This window comes from Agrilus planipennis, unplaced genomic scaffold (genome assembly GCF_000699045.2).
Source record: "Agrilus planipennis isolate EAB-ADULT unplaced genomic scaffold, Apla_2.0 scaffold69, whole genome shotgun sequence".
NCBI lineage: Eukaryota > Metazoa > Arthropoda > Insecta > Coleoptera > Buprestidae > Agrilus > Agrilus planipennis.
In genome coordinates, this window is record NW_020438962.1 from 423865 (window position 1) to 446362 (window position 22498).

Consider the following 22498-nt stretch of genomic DNA (forward strand, 5'->3'; position numbering starts at 1 on the left):
TACAATTGGATCAAACCAGTGAATCCGTTGACCTATCGATTTTTGACCAAAATGAGCTTACAGTAAGTCAGTCAACTACAGGCCATCATATCAACAAAACCCTTGACAAGGAGAAAAGAGTCAGACCAAAAGTTCAACAACAATTGACACTCGCTCTGTCGATGAATAAAATTTAAAATCACCCTCTATAATGTCACTGTGTTCTGAGTACTCATTAACGCCAAGGGCGATAGAGACAATAAATGGGCGATTTTAAAGATAATTATTCGTATCTCACACTAAATGATATGAAAGCGATCAAAACAACTCTCCGATGACCTGAAAAAGTTGTACAATTGGATCAAACCAGTGAATCCGTTGACTTATCGATTTTTGACCAAAATGAGCTTACAGCAAGTCAGCCAATTACAGGCCATCTTATCAACAAAACCCTTGACAAGGAGAAAAGAGTCAGACCAAAAGTTCAACAACAATTGACACTCGCTCTGTCGAAGAACAAAATTTAAAATCACCCTCTATAATGTCACTGAGTTCTAAGTACTCATTAACGCCAAGGGCGATACAGACAATAAATGGGCGATTTTAAAGTCAAGTAACCGTATCTCACATCAAATGATATGAAAGCGATCGAAACAATTCTCCGATGACTTGAAAAAGTTACACAATTGGATCAAATCATTGAATACATTGACGCATTGGTCTTTGGCAAAAAGGAGGTCACAGTAAGTCAGTCAATTACAGGCCATTATATCAACAAAACTCTTGACGAGGAGAAAAGAGTCAGACCAAAAGTTCAACAACAATTAACACCAGCTATGTCGAAGACCAAAACGTAATGATCTCTTTTTGTAGTGTTACCGTGTTATAGGTACTTATTAAAGCCAAAAACCAAAAGGATCGTAAAAAATTGGTCTGACCATAATACGAAGAGATGAAGTTTTGAGATCTCCTTATAGTAAAATTAGGCCGTAGACGTTTTACGCTCCAATCTCTCGACGGTCTTCTTCATCGTCACATGCAGCTCGCTGTTGCACAATAACCTATCGAGCTAATCCTTGTCCTTTCAAAGTGAAACGGTTGTCATACAAGTGACCTTTCAACGCCGAACGACCTTCTGCCAGCAGATCTTTGACCTCTTCCGTAAAATCACATCATCTTGGCGTAAATATGGCGGCTCTGCATCATTTTGGATTAAACTTAATCTCGTATACCTACTTACAGTAATTTGAAGGTCGGCAACTTTACTCGGAAATGGTATCACGTGTAGTCAGTCGCATGTCTCTTATTATCGAATCGAATTGAGACCAGTTTGAGACTAAAAGAATTTCCAATAACAAATTTATTCAGGAAGATTATTTAGTGAAATATTCTCTTCAATACGTATTAAAAATACATCTTGAAATCGTTAAGGAACAAGCCAATTTAATTGGTCAATTGGTTCTTAAGATTTGTCTTTCTGGAAATATTGTTGCACTGTTTCTTCCTACGTGATGATGTCGGTATTCTGGCTGTTGTTAAATGAAGTGTAACAGTCATTAGTCCAAGCAATTCCTTATTTTAAGGCAATAGTAAAAATGGGTAAAGGTCTAGATGGGGGGGATTGAAAGAGGAGGTCTCCCCCATCACTGTACCATAAAAAGTTCGTGGCGGTCTCACCCCCATAAAAAGTTATGGGGGTTCAAAGTTAATAATTATTTACATTTCTAGGCATGTAANAAGGAAGGGAAAGTACGAAAAGGTGGCATGGCGCAAGTTTGACCTGGTTAGGTTTGGTTAGGTTAGGTTAGGTTAGGTTAGGTTATCGGGTTTTGTTCAAGTGACCACCCTCTTTCGGTCCCCCACCTCCACCCGCTTGAAAATAATTTTTTTATTGGATTTTATTTGAATTATAGTGTATGAAAATTGTCAAAATAATCAACTTTCAACCCTCATAACTTTTTATGTGGGTGAGACCGCCGCAAATTGTTTATGGGGTTTTACTCAGGTGACCACCCTCTGTCGATCCCCCCTACCCTCTTTCGATCCCCCCTACCCTCTTTCGATCCCCCCTACCCCTACCCCCATAACTTTTTATGAGGGTGAGACCGCCAAGAACTTTTTATGGTACAGTGGTGGGGGAGACCACTTCTTTCGATCCCATCCCACCCCGACCCCCGAAGGGCCATCATCCAGACATTTACCGTAAAAAAGTCTTTTGATTAAATGTGTACAAATATTTGATTCCGATTATGAGTCAACACGTCAACAGATTTTATCTTAATCTGAAAGATGCAGGGATCTATTTGATACATTCACAAGAGAATTTATAGAAGATGAGTTCTGTTCCTGGGGAAATTTAGTTGAGATACTTCTATTTTCTATTCCCGTTATAGCTAAGACCTCCAAGTTCATTTTCCTAACGTGTATTATTAGCCTGAAGTAATTCTGACCATGAATAATACCTCAGCCGAGGTCTAAGATTGTACTTGGACGACGGCTGTGTATTTGCAGATAGGCAAACAGAAAAACAAAAAGGGCAGGAGCTTTTTCATCCTTTCAACCGGTTCTCATGTTGCGACTCTACGCTATAATTGACGGTAAAGGTTGGCACGGGATCTCGTTCCTTGAAACGGACGATATGTTTAAAAAGAAAATTTCTGAGTTTTTGTATCTCCATCTACCAATAATAAATCCAGAAAACGCTAGGGGATGTTTTATAAAAAACCCAGCGGATAAAATCTTCTAAAAATCTCATTGATGATTTTTGATGAATAAGTGTATAATCTTTAGAATATTTCTGATTGCTCTATGAGTATTTGAAGAAGATGAATTAATCCAAACTTGAGAAAGATTGACTATACTTTTCAGGATTAAAACAATTTTAAGGAACTAAATCTAGATGACCCAAAACTAAAATATTATTTTAGAAAATCTTTCCTGAGTTATATACTGACATCAAATACTATCTTAAGATAAAGAGATTTACCAAATATTGGATTTAAATGACTTAAACTTGACAAATTGTTATGGAAAACATCTCCTCGGTCTTATTTTTGTGATATCCTTTTAGAAAATCCCTTCTGGATCTAATTATTCTGACAGTGGATGCAGTTCCAATCCAGAAAAGGAAATTGAGAGATGTTTATATTATCAAACTTGAGCTTTAGTATGAAGATAAAGAATGCCTCTGCATATTGAATAACTAAAAGGAGAGATTTACAGAGTCATTCTAAATCGATTCTATATTCTACAAGATGAAAATCTTTTAGAAATTAGAAATAAAAGACGTATAACCAAAAAGAGAGGCTCACAGAGTCATCCCAAATAGTCTCTATATTCTGGAACATGAAAAGCTTTTGGAATATCTCTTCTGAGTCTAATTATTCTGGCATTAGATACAGATCCAATACAACAAAAGAAATTGAGAGATCTCTCTGGTATTATCAATCCTGAGCTTTAGTTTGAAGATAAAGACTGTTTCTACTTATAGGATAAGCAAAAAGAGATACATACAGAGTCATCCCAAGTAGTCTCTATAATCTGCAACAGGAAAAGTTTTTGAAAAGTCCCTGCTGAGTCTAATTTTTTGGCAGTGGATACAGATCCAGTACAACAAAGGAAATTGGGAGGTTTCTCTGATATTATCAATCCTGAGGTCTAGTTTGAAGATAAAGACTGTTTCTACATACTGGATAAGCAAAAAGAGATACTCACAGAGTCATCCCAAATAGTCTCCGTATTCTACAAGATGAAAATCTTTTAGAAAATCCCTTCTGAGTCTAATTATTCGGCAGTGGATACAAATCCAATCCAGAAAAGGAAATTGAGAGGTTTCTCTGATATTATCAATCCTGAGGTTTAGTTTGAAGATAAAGACTGTTTCTACATACTGGATAAGCAAAAAGAGATACTCACAGAGTCATCCCAAATAGTCTCCGTATTCGACAAGATGAAAATCTTTTAGAAAATCCTTTCTGAGTCTAATTATTCGGCAGTGGATACAAATCCAATCCAGAAAAGGAAATTGAGAGATCTCTCTGATATTATCAATCCTGAGGTTTAGTTTGAAGATAACGACTGTTTCTGCATACTGGATAAGCAAAAAGAGATACTCACAGAGTCATCCTAAATAGTCTCCATATTCTACAACACGAAAAGTTTTCAGAAAATCCCTTCTGAGTCTAATTATTTGGGCAGTGGATATAGATTCAATCCAAAAAAGGAAATCGATAGATATGATGTTATCGATCATAAAAGAAGGTTCGGTGTGTTCAGTGAGGTCTTCTTGTACCAGTCGACATTGTCCTCGTACAGTTCTCTAACGTTGCCGGGCCCAATTAACAACGAACTCAACCAGCAACAACTGGCGGTCTGTTCTGCCTTTGCCTTCGTGAGGCAGCAAAGTAAATGGCTAGCAAGCAGTCTCTCGTCTCGATCGGTTTGGCTCGTTCGCCTCTGTCTATCGCATTGCCCATGGACTCGACAGTTTTAAACAATCCGAACGTTGGAAACTACATAAAATATCTGTTCGTTCTTCACAGAGCCAGCAAGTAACAAGAAGGAATCTCGCTTGCGTGGTTTGAGACTGCTTTTTGCAAAAAGAATGCAACGTGACAACGTTAAAACTTTACAAACCACATAAAAATAACGGTGGTGGTAATTTTTTAAAATTATTTATTAATTTACGTTAGTTCAGTGCTTGAAAAAAGGGAAAATACTGATAACAGTGGCCTTAAATATAGTTGAGATTAGCGTGTGAACAAGGATTCGGAGAATGATGTGCTTGCCGGTGATCGAATTTCAGATTGTTACGTTATCCTGTCGTCCAGGAGCGTGCTCGGATCACTGCAAAGGACTTTCTTAAGAAAGGTAAGGCATAATTTGTTTTATCCTTTTTCAACTGTGATAATTTTGTGAGCATTTTATGCCACATTTTTTGTTATCCTTGTTAAGGATTAATGTATCTCGTTACATTTTTGTGTGACATTTTAGTTTTTTCAGATTTCGGAAGGGATTTTAAAACATAAGGAATATGAATTTTGCCTTTTTGGCGTTATTCTTAATCTCTTACAGTTTTAGTAATAAGGAAAGCAATTTTCGCTTTACCTTTTTTAATATTTTTGTCGTCGTTGTTGTTAAAGATTAATTAATATTTTGCATTTTTCATCCTTGTCGTATGAATTTATTTCTTTCTGTTTTGGGAAGGAATTTTAATACCTTAGAAATATGAATTTTGTCTTCTTGGTGTAATCCTTAATGAGAATTTAAATATATCTCTTATAATATCTGCTTTATCTTTTTTGTCGATAGGAATCATTAGAAATTAATGACCTCCTGGGTATCTAATAGGCACTTAGTGACTTCTTTAAAATTAGGTGTGTTTTATTATTACTAGATTATAATAGATCAAGAAACTGACATTGCATTCTTTCGTTAATTTTGTTGATAATTAGTCTTAAATGTTTGACACTACTAATTTGATCTACACAATAAATAATCTAATGAAAGAAATGTTGTACTTAGTTGTCCATCGATGAATCAAAGACGATGCCTTACCTTCAGAGTTCAATCATCTCTGAATTCCTATGTTTCAAGTAATTGTTTTTGTTCTGTATTATAAGTATTATATGAATGACTTAGACAAATCGTCGTTTTTCCTGCACTGTTTTATGTTTGCTATTGTTGTTCGGCGTCAGTAATAAAATTCGTGTTCGTTAAGTAACATTTTAAGGTGAGACGATTCTAACAGAAATGGGTTTTGATAATAAGGGAATAAGGGTTATGCCTTGTTATTACTTGGATTCTCTGAAAACTTTAAGATGTTTTTTGATTTGTCGTTAAGCAATTAAAAATGAAAATAATCGATTAATCACAGACAGTGTTTTGGAAGCTGCAAGCAGAAGTAGATGCTGCCTATGCACTTCTACTTGCAGGGTTGTTATCGCCCTATGATTGACTGCACTTTTATACCCAAAACATCACGAATGTTAGCAAATTTTCAAATCCTGATTAATTACAAAGATTTTTGGTTGTAATTAAACCAAGGTACACAACAGTCGAAAGAGTAAAAGTTAAAAGAATATTTGTTACACTTGACTTTTTCGACCTTACCATTTACCGATACAGACAGAGAACGAGAGCAAGTGAAACAGAGAATAATTTAACAGCGGCATTTTTACGCTTGGAATCATTTGCAGTCTGTTATTTTTAAAGTTTACCCGAACCTCTATTAACTTTCGTTTTGCTAAAATGGTATATAATTCATTGAGTAAATACATATTATGCAATTAACGGCAACGGTTACTATGACAACAATTATTTTTACAAGGCTCTGCAATCTGACTTTCTACGTGATAGATAAGATGTATTTAGCGCACTTAAAAGTATTGTTCATTTTAAAAGTGTGTTCTAAATCTATTTAATATTTTGATTCATTCGGCTTGACAGGGTTTCAATTATTTAAAATGAGTCACTTCAAGTTTTGACAAGCTCGATTGGTTAGCAAAGCTTTTGATAATGTTTGCATAATAGTGTTGAGAGAAGTTTTGTTAAGAGTAGGCCAGTTTTGATACCCCGTGTCCTAAGTGTCCTATCACGTTGTCAGTAAAAGTTTTAATAAGGTTTGAGTAGAAATCTTAAACTTACGCTGAGTTTCGTCAAGGTTAAGAATGACTGTGTTAGAACCTGATGTGCTAGGAGAAGGTTTGATGAGATTAGACCAAGTCTTGTATGGTTTTGATACGCTTCGTCCTATCACATTTTTCCAGCAAATGTTTTAATAAGGTTTGAGTAGAAATCTTAAACTTACGCTGGGTTTCGTCAAGGTAAAGAATGACTAAGTTAGAACCTGATGTACTGGGAGATTGTTTGATGAGATTAGACCAAGTCTTGTATGGTTTTGATACGCTTCGTCCTATCACATTTTTCCAGCAAATGTTTTAATAAGGTTTGAGTAGAAATCTTAAACTTACGCTGGGTTTCGTCAAGGTGAAGAATGACTATGTTAGAACCTGATGTGCTGGGAGAAGGTTTGATGAGATTAGACCAAGTCTTGTATGGTTTTGACACGCTCTGGCTTATCACATTGTCTTGGTAAAAGTTTTAATAAAGCTTGAGTAGAAATCTTGCTTTATGCGGGGTCTTCTTCAGGATTGGAATGACCAGAATCTGATGCGCTAGGAGAGAATTTGATAAATTTTATGTGGTTTTTTTATGTTTTGCCATATACTACTTTAAGGTTTGAGTAGAAACATTAACTTACGCTAGATATCCTCAAAGTTTACAACGACTAGATCATAAGTTGATCTGTTAGGAGAAGGATTGATAAATTTTAGACAGATTAGGGTTCTAGACGGTTTTGATACGTTCTATCCCATCACAACGTGTCAGTAAAAGTTATTATAAGATTTTACTTGCCTTACAAAGGGTGTTCCTAAGAGTTTGTAGTGACTAGGTCAAAATGTGATGAGTTGAGACAGGATTTGATAAATCACAGACAGATCATCAGATTCCATATGATTCTTATACGTTCAATTGTAAGTTCAATAAGGTTTGAGTAGGAATAGGAACCAGACCAAAATGTGATTTGTTGGGATAGGCTTTCATAATGCTTAAATAGGTTTGACTAGGTTTCTGTAAATTAGTTAGTTTTGGCACGTTTCTGATGGATTATATAAAATTATATTAAAATACTTATCGATTGAATAATTCAATATCGGTAAATTTGTGTGGTGGAGTAATGACAATTTAGTTTATTATCAAGTTTTCTGTTTTCTATTCATTCCATCGATACAATACTAAACAAAAGGGCTTCTATTAAGTTTTAATACAGATAATATATCGATAGAACCAACCCCTACAAATTTCGGTGAATTTTCCAATTACTTCCGCTAAAATAGATTGTATACATTTGTACTATAGTTTTAATTTAGGGAATGTTTCGTTGACGGTTTGTATCATTAATATTAGAGCCTGTCACCCGTACAAAAGAAGTGAGACACGCATTTCGACAAAGGGTTCGGCCGATCCCGTCTTCACGGCTTATTTGATCGATAGCATGACTTTTGAAATTCAATATAATATCGTATGGTAACGGTACTCTTACTCAAACTGGTTTCGAATTTCACCTTTTTCAACACACACATCGTCATTTCGTCTTCGAACTTCTTCTCTTTTAACACACCATAATAAGTGTTGCCAACTTGTTCCAAGGTATTTTACTGTAACTGTAAATGACCACTTGCGAGCGGTGCCGAGCGTATTTTCATTAAATATAATTTGAAATCTAATGAATACTTCTCTAAATAAATTTAATTGGACAGCCTAAGTAGTTGAAATTTTATGCAGTTACCAAAATTAAAAAAGAAAAAAAAATTGGAACACCAATAGTGGATTCAATGACCGCTATGCAGAACGTCAAAGTTTGGTATAGTTACAGGCAGCGGGGATGTATAGGGTTGTTCGGAAAGTCATTCCTTTTTTTTTGTGGAAATGAAAGACAGTTTTCGTATAATAAACAAATACTTTATTAAATTATATATTGACCGTTCTGGTCCAACACCTTTTGCCATCTTTCTGGTAGTAGCATAATTCCACGCTCATAAAATTTTTGGTCTTTGCTGGCAAAAAACTGATCGAGGAGGTTTTTGACCTCCTCATTTGAGGTGAAGGTTTTACCGTCTAAAAAATTTTGGAGTGACCGGAACAAATAATAATCCGATGGTGCCAGGTCTGGAGAATATGGTGGGTGTAGCATTGTATCCCATTCAAGCTGTAAAAGCTTTTGGCGAGTGACCAAACTTGTGTGAGGTCTCGCGTTGTCTTGGTGAAACACTACACCTTTCCTGTTGATTAGTTCTGACCTTTTCTGTTGAAGTGCATCATTCAGTTTGTCCAGCTGATGACAGTAGACTTCCGAATTAATCGTTGTGTTATCCGGTAAAAGCTCAAAAAAAACGATTCCTTTAAAATCCCACCAAACAGACAGCATCACCTTTTTTTGGTGAATATCGGCTTTGGAAATGGTTTGAGCCGGTTCATCTTTTTTGCTCCATGACCTCTTGCGTTTGACGTTGTTGTATACAACCCATTTTTCGTCCCCAGTGATGATGCGCTTCAAAAACGGATCATTTTCGTGACGTTTGAGAAGCGAATCGCAGACGTCAATGCGGCGACACAGATTTCTCTCTGTGAGAACATGGGGAACCCATACATCGAGCTTCGAGGATAATCCCAGGCCTTTCAAGTGGTCATAAACTGTTGAATTTGATAAATTTAACCTCAATCCGATCTCACGTGTTGTTATTCGCCGGTTCACATCAACTAATGCCTTTATCGCGTCTTTATCAGCTTCAACCGGCCTTCCCGAACGTGGTGCATCTTCGACATCAAAATTGCCGGATCGAAATTTAGCGAACCAGTTCTGGCACTGGCGTACTGTCAACACACCTTCTCCATACACATCAGTCAATTTCTTTCTGGCTTGAACAGCATTTTTACCCTTTCTGTAGTAAAACAGTAAGATATGTCGAAAATGCTGCTTATCGCTCTCCATATTTAAAAGGGCACCAACCAAAAACTACTGCGTAGAATTAATTGGAATTTTTCACACACAAGCCTTGCTATATGAGCTCTCAAAGCATATAAAAATTATACGGCTTAAATGTGAAGTTGGGTGCAAAAGAATACAATTAAATCCTCTGTCGGGAAAAAAACGAAATGACTTTCCGAACAACCCTATAATTGCAGGAGTACGAGGGGGGCTAGAAAAAGGGGGACAATATTTTCTCTTTCTATGAAATATCGGTCGTGTTGGGTGTCAAAAGAAAGCTCGCAAAAAGGCGATCCCGAAAATGTTGATTTCTCCGAAGAACTACCGCCCAAAACCTGATAATGATTACGTACAAGATTGCTTATAAAATTTGAACAATAGAGTCTATTAAAATCGAATATCGAAAACTTTAATTCAATTCTTTTTTTTTTATAGAGCAATTTTTACGTTGTAGCTACTACAATAAAACAATAACAATGAAATAAAACAATAACAATGAAATAAAACGCGAAACACATTGTTAGCTGTTCTATTTAATTTTTTTATATTTGTAATCAACTGCATTTTATTCCTTTATAATAAGTTAGTAGGACAGGAAAGGTGTACCTATTGAATATTTTATTTCACAATATAAATTATATTGTTTTAAGGAGGTGTTGTTTGTTAAAACATCGGGAGTCTGTGTATACTAGGTATACCTACTCGTCCTCTAGTTAATAGTTTATAAAATCAGCTGCAATATTTGGGAATATTAAATGGGTAACATCTGGAGGCACTGTAGAGTGCACTCGTGATAGCACCATAACATAGGGGATGTAAAAACTATGCACAAAGAGTACCCCAGTGAACGAGCCGTCAATGATTGAGAACAGTTGCCAGTTTAGCAGCCGCGTTATACGATCTTCGCAACAGCTGAGACGTACACAAGTCAGTTGTACGTACTGCACTCGTTAGCGTTCGATTGACAAACTATTACCACAAAAACCAGTGTATTCGCATCGTGGTCACATATGAGCGGTACTGTCAGGTAAGATCATTACCTTTATGTTTACATATATCATTGGGTGGTGCGAGATGACTCATTCTACTTCTTTTTCACGTAGGTACCTTCTTCTCCCCTGATTTTAGTGTATGAGCTGCATCTTCCCCAGAACACACAAACGTTAATTTGTGCCATATTTACCTACATTATGTTAATATCATAGTTGTTTTCATTCCAGTTAGTAAGTAAAATCAATGAGCTTAATTTAATGGGTCCAGGTGGGCTAAACATAAAAATAATTCAGTAACAATCTATAAACTATGTATATTACGTACATAATCACCCTCTGATGAGTATTGGCGCCGCCACTGTTTCAAATTAATTCTAAAATATTTTTTAATTAGGTACTTGGTTTAAGAGTTGGTCCATTTTGACCAAACGTGGGGCCTTTTTGAATAGTTTTATTGTTACACAGGGCGCATTATTTCATAAGAGACATATTATATACACCCGCTGTGGGTTTATAAGAAAACAAAAGACGTTTTTAAGACCATCTGGTTATAGGTATATGGATACCTACCAACTGTCGGTTCCAACATCTGTCAATGGTTACTTTGCAGCTGTAGGAAATTTTGTCTTAAAGTTTCTTGTAAAGCGAACTATAACCATTAAATAATTAAATTTAAGTGTAATTATTTATTTAATTTGCTCACATGCTTCAGTCGTTTTCGAAAACAGATGGTTTTAGCTTTTTTAATTGATGGGGCAACAGTAAAGTTATTTTTACTTCGTGTTTAATCATTTTTAATCAAATTATTTCAACTTACAATTAACAGTTTATTGTAAGATCAAGACTTGAAACTCACATAACGTAGGTAGTAATTGCAATTTTATCTCTTAATGTACACAATTGCTCTTATAACAACATAATTTCGAGTGGAAACAAGCGCATTAATTTAGATTACTTTTACTGCAAAAGATAAAAATATTGCTTTATTGAAAAACAAAATATACTACTTGATTCTTTACGAAATTCTAAGACACTTTTTCCTTTACATTTTTTTTATTCGATGTCCAGTTTGCGAGTAATTCACTATTAAAAATTGAAATAAAAGGGCGCACGTAGTATCTACCGAAAACTGTAGTAGGCTTAGCTTCTGCAACAGTTGCTATCGCCCTTGCGCCTACTTCTACTTGCAGCAAGCTAAACGCGCTGTGATTGGTGAATATGTAATTGTTAATAACTTCTTTATTACGCGGCGGATCGAAAAACTGAAAAGGGAAAAGTTTTGTAGAATTTCATAAAGAGTCCAATTATACACGTTTACGCCACGCATTCCAAGCCTACTTTGTACATTCACATATTACATAAAATACTCAAAAGTATATAATTTTTCCTGTCAAAAGTAATTTAGAACCATGCATCCACGCAATAATGTGTAATGTTATTCTATGAATGAAGTAACAACAACTAAAATAACAAAAGTTGGCGGAAATATCAACGTTAATTATATCTGTTTAGCCGCTTATTTCTTCGCTAACACAGTCGCTATTTGCTCAACTAATTCTCTTGTCCGTGCAAAGACTTTAATAATGACAACCAATGCAAACGCTCTCACTGTTTCTTTTGTTATCACGGCCTCCTATAATCTTTATGTAAATATCAAATGGTGTTTGCAAACTATATTATCGAACTTGTATTTGTTTTTTCACTTTTGTTTCATTTAGTGGTTTCCATAGCCGGTACCCTTCCTGTATTCTACTTTAATAAGTGACTCAACGAATTTTAAAAATGTTATGTGAGGTTGATGGATTCGACTATCCCGAGACATCAAGATGGGCTCAGTTTTTGCTTCATCTAGTTGCGTGTCACATTAATTTTATAAGAATCTAGTGACCGTTGATTGCATTTGTTTATTTTAAAATAGTTATTAGATAAGTGGTCTGGTAGATTGGCAATGTTTTCGAAATTCGCCCGCGCCAAAGTTACATAACGAAGGCAAACGAACATCTCTTCTTGCTGTTGATATAGACAAGCAAAATTTAATTAGCATGGTACCACAAGATACGTAATACGTGTAGGTAACTGGATATCTAGTACCTATTGGTAAGTTTTGGCGCCTATTTCAGTTGGTATGCCCAGTCCAAGTTATGGCTTGTGCCGATGACCTTTAGATGAAAGGAAGCCTTCGTCGTTTTCTTAGTCATAATTATCATCCTCGACTTATACATAACATATTCTATAGGAGGCTATGAACGATATAATTAAACAGCGGCATTACGTTAAAGCCGTTTCATTAATTTTATTACGCTTAATTAACGGACATGGGACAACTGGAATAGGTAATAAAAGTACAGAATTATGCTCTCAATAAAACACAATCCCTGCTTTCAAGGAAATCTTTTTTTTTTTTTGATTGAGTGCACAAAAATCGGAAGGTCACAATTAATTGTAAAAAATCTGTCAATATTAATAAATAAGTGACGATTAAAGGATGTGGCACACTAGCAGACGCGGCACCGCTAGCTGCATAGTTCTTCGGCAACTGTCATTGGTAACAATCCGAACTTCAGTGGAGGGGGTAGGCACGAATGTCATTTGTCACGCGTAAGCCTTGGTCGCCGCGATTTCGTCATACGCGGCGGTGTAGCGCTCTTTGTATGCAATAGTTCTTATTAGTTACCGTATGTAATTGTCCTCTATATTGTTCGATTATTTTTATGACATTATGCATTTCCTCATCGTTTAAGTCGGCCTACAGCAAGCGGCTGGTTATTTCAAATTACTTTCCATTTTTTATTAACTCGGAAAAGTGTCGTGGGTGTTCTGTAGATACAAATATACACTAATCGGGTTTTGTAACGGTATGTTTAAGTCAAAAATGTGGGAGCGGTGAAATTCTTCACAGCATACTTCGATGCATGTATTAACAACGACAAAGAACAACGACCACATCGTAATCCTTTATGTAAATGTATGCGATTCTTTGGCATCCATCTGACTTTCCTTTTTGATGACATTTAGGTTCATTTTGAAACTTATTAATAACAACAATGGCTCTGCGGTTTCAAATAAATAAATGGACGAGTCGTGTAATTGTTTACAATAATAAACTTATTTGTTGGCGTACGCCTTCAGTAAAACGTTACAAAACTCTGTAGTTACTATGTAGAATGAAGTGGAAGGTTTTTTTTTTTTGAAAGTGTTTAAGAACGGCTAGAAATGTAATAGGAAGTTGTATGTGCAGAGGAGATACGTGGGACAAACCAGACGACCTATTTGCAGTAACTTTTTTCAGTATCTGAACATCAAAAAATAATATATATATATATTGTATATTTTTTATCACGATTTCGTTTGCAAGGCGCTCCTAGATCTAAACTTAAATATAGAATTGAGTGTAACTGTAAATTTGTTCATATTTATAGGTGGGACAGTTTTACTTTGAGCCAAGAGCTAAAGCAGCTTGTTGTTGAATTCTATTGAAGATTAATAGTGGCAGTTTGAATAAGTGTTTCTCGATCTGTATTCATTTATTATTGTATCTGTCCATTGTTTTCTAATGTTATATCTCGAGGAAATAGTTCACTTTGACCTTCAAGGGTCTATTGCCTGTTTCATCATGAAAAAGAGGTATAACCTCTAACTTTTTCAAATTGATTATTGGGATAAATACGATCAATATGATCAATGCCATTTATTTTTATAGTATTTTGTATACGTAATGTTACTATTAACGATGTGCTACCTAAAATCAGATGGACCTGAATTTTATTAGAAAGTGTGTACCGAAAATAGCCTCAAAAGGAACGCGCTGATCAGCTACATACGTTTACTTCATCATGTTTCACATTTATTTTTTTTTTTATACATGAATTACCTTTACTATAATCTTATCGTTAGTCCAAATCGTGAGTTTAACGTTTATGGTTAGTATGCATTACATAAATCCGATTGCCCGTATGGTACCATAACTGCCGCATGGGTACCATTTATTTTATAGGATAATGACTCCGTACTTTCATAAATTCTTGATGACACAATTAGTGTAGTCAATTATTTAAATATCTGAGCGCAATTTTACCAAGATGTACTGAATTTATGTGTATATTGTTTGGTGCAGGTTTGTTAATCTTTTCAATAAGCAACACTTTAAGTAATATTCAAACGCAAAAATGATCGAGTTGTTAGAAAGTAATTGTTGTGTTATTATAACAATAGGTTAACAAAACCATTGTACGATTGCTTGGTATGCTAAAGTAGAAATAAATGTCTTTCAGCCTTCGTCCACGTCGTGAAATGGAGTGTTATTGTTCAATGTGACAATTTTTTGTATAAGATTAGGTATATACAGTGGTAAAGTAGGTAATAATTATCCTGTTGACGTATTTACTATATTTGCTCCCTTTTTCGTAAACTACTCCGGAAATGACATCATCAGTGGTATTGGTCTCCAGTGTAATGTATAGACAGCAAAGTATCCGTTTCCTAAGAGACTAGCGTCATCTAGCGATTGAAATCTGAACTAACCGTGTATATGTTATATGTTTAGTACTTTACCAAAACAAAGTAGAAAGTTTTTGATATTTAAATTTGACGAACGATTACCAAAACATTAATGTATGTAAACGATTGAAAATTGAATATATTTGCCCATTTGTTATAATTTACGTAATTCTGTCCAAGATAATGTTTAAAGTTGAATTGTAAATTAAAAAGAAAGTTTATTAGCATATGTTTACATGAACGTCAAAGATTTAACAATAATTAGAAAGAAATTATAAGTCATAAATTATCATATGTGTAGGTAGGTAAGAATAGATTTTATTTTTGGTGAAAGTACAAAAAGTAATGGTAAATTCTTTTGGTAAATTTATTAAACTCGAAACTAAACTACAGTTTACTTGTTCGGTGTTACTTAATCAATAAATAATTAATCGTGTACCTGTATGTACGAGGGTGGATTGATAAGTTTCCGGCCTAACCAAGAGATGACGCCACTAGGCCTACCTTGAGGTGACATTCTATAGTACCATCCTTGGATAGCTTGTAGCTATAGTTTCAGCCCGATCTCCTTGCTAGTGTAGGTTTGACAGCACGCTGAACAAGACGCCTCTGTGGTTTTCGTAAAAATGGAAAAGCAGGAAAATCGTGCTGTCATCAAATACTTTTATTTGAAGGGGTTAACGCCGAAGGAAATTAAAAAAGAGATGGACTCAACACTGGGGACATCCTCCCCGTCATATTCAACCGTTAAGCAGTGGGTTTCCGAGTTTAAAAAGGGTCGTGTGAGCACCTCTGATGGGCCTCGCTCAGGACGCCCCGTTGAGGTCACAACTCCAGATATGATCGAAAAAATTCATCAAATAGTGCTGGGAGACCGCAGATTGAAAGTGCGTGAGATAGCTGAGACCTGTAAGATGTCATATGAACGTGTGCAACATATTTTGCACCAACATTTGCATATGGAAAAGCTCTGTGCAAGATGGGTGCCGCGTTTGCTAACAGTCGACCAAAAATTGATTCGAAAAAACATTTCTACCGCAAATTTGTCATTGTATAAGCGTAATCCAAGCGAATTTTTGCGTCGATTCGTAACCGTTGACGAAACGTGGGTCCACCACTACACTCCTGAAACCAAAGAACAGTCTAAACAGTGGATTGGACCAGGGGAACCAACTCCAAAGAAGGCAAAAACAATTTTTTCGGCGAACAAGGTTATGGCTACTGTTTTTTGGGATGCAAGAGGTATTATATACATTGATTACCTTGCAAAGGGTAATACTATCACTGGTCAATACTACGCAGACTTATTGCAACGTTTGAGCCACGAGGTGAAAATTAAACGACCTCATCTGGCGAAGAAAAAAATCTTGTTTCATCACGATAACGCACCAGCGCACACGTCAATCGTTGCGACGGCTAAAATCAACGATCTAAAGTTTGAATTGATGCCGCACCCTCCTTACTCTCCAGACCTAGCCCCGAGTGACTATTTTCTGTTCCCTCATCTCAAAAAATGGCTTGGCGGTAAGAGATTTGCGGACAATGAAGAAGTAATCGAAGCTGTAAATGGTTATTTTGAGGAGCTTGACGAATCAGTCTATAGAGATGGCATTAATAGACTGGAACACCGCTATGAGAAATGTATCAGCCTTGGAGGAGATTATGTTGAGAAATAAAAAAAAAAAATTTTTAAAAACCTTGTTTTTCTTGGTCAGGCCGGAAACTTATCAATCCACCCTCGTATATAGCTGTAGGAAACGGTTACCTTCTCGGAAAACTACAAGGAAGTGTGCCTGGCACTTTCTCAAAAATAATAAAGAAACAGAAATCAATTCCAATAAATTCTTCTAGATTTACTGAAGATCCTGTAACGGCGTTTTGTAAGGTACATGTTGCAATAAACAAAACAGAAAGTAAAAGTGTAATTAAGGGTCTAACATTTGTATGAACGTAGGGGCGTTAGTCCGCGTGACCCAATAGACTTTTGTGACTCTACGATGGTGTTTGTAGGTAATGTGATTGTATGTATATTACACTGGATATTTTAGTCATTGATAAACCTTGAATTGTTACATGTACATACAAACAGACAGACCATATTCAGACACACACTCACACACGTGCAGGTATTGAATTTGTACTTTTACTTTGTGCAGTTTCGTTTTCTTCAAGACAATGACAATTATTCGGTCGAAATAATGAGTAAAACAAGAAAAATGGTTTCATTTAGACATTTTGATCTCTCCTCATGAGTACAACATATTTTATGTCACTATTTTTGTACGTATGCCCCTATACCCGTCTACAACGTACTGTAACTTTTTCTCCGATAGTTGTGCCAATCGGAAAAAAAGCAAGCTTACAGGAGGTGATAAGGTGCTATACAACAAGAAAATTAAGTTAGTGGTCCTAAAGTCCACTGTTTTCGAGAAGAACGTATTTGAAAGTACAGTCAAGGGTCAGTCCGACCCTGGTAGGGTTAAACAGAGAACCAAGATATTGCAGCACTGCACTACATCATTTCTTTTGTATTTTGTGTTCTTAATACCATGCCGAGGTATATTTTAAATATTACTGCATACTATCAGCGATAAACAAACTAGTTATTTAATTAATTATTATCACAATTGGTGTTTAAAGATTATTATCTTTAGTAGCTGTTGGTATTTACTTTATTAGTCATTTCTCAACCGTCACTATTTACATTTCTGATCGATATAGTTGCTTAGTTGTTATGGCGATTTCTCCATACGTCGCCAGATCACGCCCAGGGCCGGCTTCGGATTGTAACATCGCCTGGTTTTCTTACAAAAGTATTTATTGCAGTACTCATCATGCGATTCCCTGTTACATCTAGTTAATACCCTCTAAAGCCCGCTACTTATTTCAGAAACACCCTGTACAATGAAATTAATATAAAACAAACCTTTCTACTGCTTAAACAGAAAAAAGGAGCGACGTGTGGTGGTCCCAGTGACCTTATAAACCAGTGTCAACCTACGGTACAAAAGCACGTATTTGACTATCTATTAAAATTTCAAAATCGATCCTAAAATGCTGATCGAATTTGTTGTTTTTAATAATACACATATTATACAGAAACGTGTTGTAATGTAATCGTAACCAGTGACCTTGCACCAGTTTGAAAACCAGGCGTGAGACAATTTGACATTTGCATTCATTATTTGATTCTGTAATAACAGCAAGTTCAGTTAGTTACATACTTACTTAAGTTAATATAGTAATAACTGTAATAATGTTGATGTGTCCACACACATGCATATAAGTATATTAATTTATGTAAAATGTACAGATTTTACTCATAACAATATCCATTCAACGAGAAAGATTGTGGTCTAACTTTGAACGCGATCTCCATGGAAATATGGGTGAATGTAGGTATCTTTTTTTTTTGTACGAATACTAACAAACCTTTCATCTTATCATACAGGAGCTGCTGCCTTTGTTATGATCATTAAAATTGAACCTAAATGGATCTAGATTTTTTGCCTTTAGGGTTGGAGTTGGACCAACCGTGAGTCCGGTCCTGGTAGTGACTGCGTTTTTTGTTTTACTCCCAAAGTGTTCTTTATCACAAAAATGAGAAGTTCGCCAAAATTTTTTATGGTGGATTTTGAGTTCTTAGCAAAAACTACTTACCACATACACCATACGACACTATACGTGTCGGTATCATTGTTTTTCCATACGAATATTGGCATTTTCTGTTGGTTGTTTACTAACGAACCTTCCATCTTATTCTACAGGAGTTGCTTACCTTGTTATGATAATTAAAATTGAGCCTAAATGGATCTAGAGTTTTGCCTTTAAGGTTGGAGTTGAATTGGGGTAAGGAGCCAACCGTGAGTCCGGTCCTGGCAGTGACTACGTTCTTTGTTTTACTCCCAAAGCGTTCTTTATTAGTTCGCCAATTTTTTTTACAGCGAATTTTGAGTTCTTAGCAAAAACTACTTGCTTCATACACCACACGTACTGGTTATTTAAAACTATAGTATAAGACCTCTCTGTATTTAATTTTTGTCGGTCAGATCCGTATTCTTCTAAAGAAATATTTGTTAATGTTTGGGTTTTTACTTTTGCAAATTACTCTTGCAACAGTTTCTGCGTAAACTTTCGAAGAAAACTGTTCTGGCCATTCAAGAATTTTTGTTGACTCATAATTTGATTGTAGCTGCATCGGTAAATGTAGAAACCAATTATTACCTAATTTGTAATACGTTCAGTTATTAGTCATCTCGATTAAGGATTTCGACACTCGAACACATTAGTATGCTAATGAGAAACAAAAGTAACTGTTATTTCCCAATTCTTCAGCTTCCGTTGCCGCTTCAGGACAAAAGAAGGGTTTTATTATAATTCTCCTGACGAATCCATAAAGAATTTTTGAATGAACAACTGCAGAAACAGAAAGAAATATTATTCCCTTATCTTTAATATAACGAATGGGTTCATAGAATGTCACTTCATTGAAAACTAGATAAAAGTCAGACAGACGGATAAAATCAAGCAGACGGAGGAGGAAATACTTACACACACACACACACTGCTGTATACGCATTTCTTGAACTTGACCGGATACAGGAGCCTTCATTGTCAGAGCTCACAATCAGCCAGTGAGAGAGCCGACAAAACCCAAACTACGTCCGGCCATTATAATTATTATTCTTATTATCATTATCGTTATTGTTGTTGTCATTACCATTACTATTACAGACACAGGCACACGTGAAAATCGCTTACAAGAACGTTTTTCTTATTAGATGTTTATTCGCTAGGTCTGTACAAGGAAATTGTTGTTAATTTGCATCAGTTACACGTCTTTTTATTCACTACGTTTTTGTTCAACTGTTGGCAACATAAACAATTACTGTAGATTGTCTTATTCGTTTGTTTTGTTTCTTATTCTAGAATTCTGACAATTACAGAGCAGATTTATCGTATAATAAGATAACAACTGTTTTCTGTATTTAATTTAGTATTTGTTACAAATTGTATAGCGTGTGTAATAATCCTAAGCCACTTGAAATAATCATCGAAGATCGGGGAGTATCATTATAGACTGGTTTTAATAAACATATCTAAATTGGGGTAAATCATATCATAAATCAATTCCATCAATCGTCGAGGACTGAGGTAAGCCAATATAAGTAGGAATACTATTATAGATTCCCTTAAATAATCATATGCAGAATGAGGTAAATCATCAAGAATCGGCTTAAATTACTGAAGACTGAGTTAAGGCATCTTAAGTAGGAATACTATCATAGATCGCCTTAGGTAATCAAGTGTAGATTGGGGTAAATCATATCATTAATTGTCTAAAATCATCAAAGGCCTAGTTACATCGTCTTCAGGAGTACCATTATAGATTGGCTTAAATAATCACAGGAATATCAGGGTAAATCATAATCAATCGGTTTAATTGGGTAAATCATCATAAATCGGCTTAAATCACTAAAAACTGAGTTAAGACATCTTAAGTAGGAATACTATCATAGATCGCCTTAGGTAATCAAGTGTAGATTGGGGTAAATCATATCATTAACCGTCTAAAATCATCGAAGGTTTAGTTACATCGTCTTAAACAGGAGTATCATTATAGATTGGCTTAAATAGTCATACGAATATTGGGGTAAATCTTCATCAATTGGTTTAATTCATTCAAGACCGAGTTAAATAATCTTAACCAGGAGTATCATTATAGACCAGCTTTAATAATCATTTGTAAATTGTGGTAAATCATCATGTATCGGTTTAAATCACTGAATACTGTGTTAAGTCATCTTAAGCAGGAATACTATCATAGATCGCCTTAGGTAATCAAATGTAGATTGGGGAAAATCATATCATTAACCGTCTAAAACCATCGAAGGCTTAGTTATATCGTCTTAAACAGGAGTACCATTATAGATTGGCTTAAATAATCATAGGAATATCAGGGTAAATCATAATCAATCGGCTTAATCGGGTAAATCATTATAAATCGGCTTAAATCACTAAAAACTAAGTTAAGCCATCTTAAACAGGAATACTATCATAGATCGCCTTAGGTAATCAAATGTAGATTGGGGAAAATCATATCATTAACCGTCTAAAACCATCGAAGGCTTAGTTATATCGTCTTAAACAGGAGTACCATTATAGATTGGCTTAAATAATCATAGGAATATCAGGGTAAATCATAATCAATCGGCTTAATCGGGTAAATCATTATAAATCGGCTTAAATCACTAAAAACTAAGTTAAGCCATCTTAAACAGGAATACTATCATAGATCGCCTTAGGTAATCAAATGTAGATTGGGGTAAATCATATCAGTAACCTTTTAAAATCACAGAAGGCCTAGTTACATCGTCTTAAACAGGAGTACCATTATAGATTGGCTTAAATAATCACAGGAATATTAGGGTAAATCATAATCAATCGGTTTTATCGGGTAAATCATCATAAATCGGCTTAAATCACTAAAAACTAAGTTAAGCCATCTTAAACAGGAATACTATCATAGATCGCCTTAGGTAATCAAGTGTAGATTGGGGTAAATCGTATCATTAACCGTCTAAAATCATCGAAGGTTTAGTTACATCGTCTTAAACAGGAGTACCATTATAGATCGACTTAAGTAATCATATGCAGATTAGGGTAAATCATTATCAACCGGTTTAACCAATTTTAAGGAGTAACGTCGTAGACCGGCTTAAATAATCATATGTAGATCTTAAATCAAGAGGTTCGATCATTGTTGATCGGTTTAAATAATTATTTTGATTGGAGTAAATGAGTATGAACCGGTTTAAATGACCCTATCATCACATAGCGAATTAATTTGTCTTAGATCGAGCTCATTCATCTGAAACAAGGTTAGATATGTACGATAGATTGACCGGGTAAAATCAAGATGTCATATTACAGAAATGCATACAAAGATGATCAATAAATCGTGCCGTATTGTTGATAAACACGTTAACAGTTTGATTAGGTGTAGGTAGTTTTTGTTAATTAATTTTGTTATGCCAATTTTGAATTAGATGTAGTTGTTTATCTCTAATTATCCTCGGCTTTCTGGCACGGGTTAGATTAGACCAATTCAAATTTAAAATGCACAACAGAATAGTCATTTTCTTTACATGAAAAGCTATTTAGTGTTGTAATAGTTATCATTTTCCCATGGTCGTAAACAGCTGGTTCTATTGTGTTTGAATCTGTGATATAAAATTGATTAGTCCATGCCGTTTTTATCCTAATGAGTCTTCTTATTACGTAATTGACTATCTAATGTACTATCTGCTATTCATTTCTCCATTTCCTTGTTAGTTTTTGTCATCGTGTACAAGTGCTTTCTACTTGAATAATCTTTTCTTTTCTTGTCATCTAACTACAGAAAATTTCAAACTATATAAGTGTTTTCAATAAGATATTTGTAATCATTAATTAATTTTACGATTTCGGAATAACTTAC

General features: G+C 35.2%; 1 protein-coding gene across 2 annotated transcripts in view; it reads left to right on the top strand.

Moving 5' to 3' along the window:
• Window positions 1–4367: 4367 nt before the first annotated feature.
• Window positions 4368–22498, top strand: part of LOC108735849 — a 50160-nt gene continuing 32029 nt past the window's right edge. For both annotated transcript variants that reach the window (XM_018468042.1, XM_018468044.1), the window contains exon 1: window positions 4368–4848. The gene's annotated coding sequence lies outside the window, so the exon portion shown is untranslated. The remainder of the gene's footprint in view (window positions 4849–22498) is intronic.